Source organism: Dioscorea cayenensis, chromosome 19 (assembly GCF_009730915.1).
Source record: "Dioscorea cayenensis subsp. rotundata cultivar TDr96_F1 chromosome 19, TDr96_F1_v2_PseudoChromosome.rev07_lg8_w22 25.fasta, whole genome shotgun sequence".
Classification (NCBI taxonomy): domain Eukaryota; kingdom Viridiplantae; phylum Streptophyta; class Magnoliopsida; order Dioscoreales; family Dioscoreaceae; genus Dioscorea; species Dioscorea cayenensis.
The window spans coordinates 10,659,708-10,660,750 of NC_052489.1; the positions used below are offsets into that span (position 1 = coordinate 10,659,708).

General features: G+C 45.8%; 1 non-coding gene across 1 annotated transcript; it reads left to right on the plus strand.

Moving 5' to 3' along the window:
• Positions 1–936: 936 nt before the first annotated feature.
• Positions 937–1,043, plus strand: LOC120250801. Its single transcript, XR_005533137.1, has one exon. It is a non-coding gene; the product is annotated as a small nucleolar RNA R71 (small nucleolar RNA).

Below are 1,043 nucleotides of genomic sequence, written 5' to 3' on the forward strand. Positions count from 1 at the left end.
CCTTGGTCATTTTTCAATCTAGAGGGATAAGGGATTCTTGGCTTGAAAGGTGGGGATGCCACCTCTTTATCTTTGCTTGTTCCCTCTTCAACCTCTATAGCCTCGGGTGCGTGTTCTTTTGGCTTCTCACTCGGAAGCCTACCTTCAACCTCATGACCATTTCTCAAACTGATCGCCTTCATATGCTCTCTAGGGTTGGTCTCTGTATTGCTTGGTAAGCTTCCATGTGGCCTTTCAGAGAGAGACTTCGCAATTTGCCCCACTTGATTTTCAAGATTATGCAAAGAGGCGGCGTGATTGCGAAGTGTAGCCTCGACTGATTCAAACCTTTTATTTGCAGATTGCACAAATCTAGCCAAGTGCTTCTCTAAGTCACTTATTCGAGTTTCCAAACCTGAGACTCTGTTTTCCACCTGAGGGGCTTGTTGTTATTGTTGTTGGAAACCCGGCGGCCCCATGGCCTTTTGTGGACCTTGATTACTCCATGAGAAATTGGGATGATTCTTCCAACCTGGATTGTAGGTATTGCTATATGGGTTTCCTTGAGGTCTCATGCCATTACCTACAAAATCAACATTCTCCACAGAAGAAACATCACCAATAGAGATCGGGCAATTGGAGGGAGCATGTCCTCCACCACACCCGGTGCAATTAGTCACGGCCACCACTCTGTTTAAAGTTAGAAGATCTAACTTCGTACTCAAATTCTCCACTTGAGCCGCCAATGAAGTTATCGCATCTATTTCATGGAGACCGGCCACCTTTTTCTTCTCCCTAGCATACCATTGGTAGCTGTTTAACCCTATTTCCTCAATTAATTGACAGGCCTCATCGGGGGTCTTGCTACCTAAGGTACCTCCTGCTGCCGCATCTAAGAGTTGCCTTGAACTCGGGTTCAAACCATGGTAAAAGGTTTGAACAATCATCCACTCCGGGAATCCGTATTGCGGGCACTTTCTCAAGAGCTCCTTGAAACTTTCCCATGTCTCGAATAGAGACTCCAATTCCAACTGAACAAAGGATGAGATCTCGTTCCTAAGCTT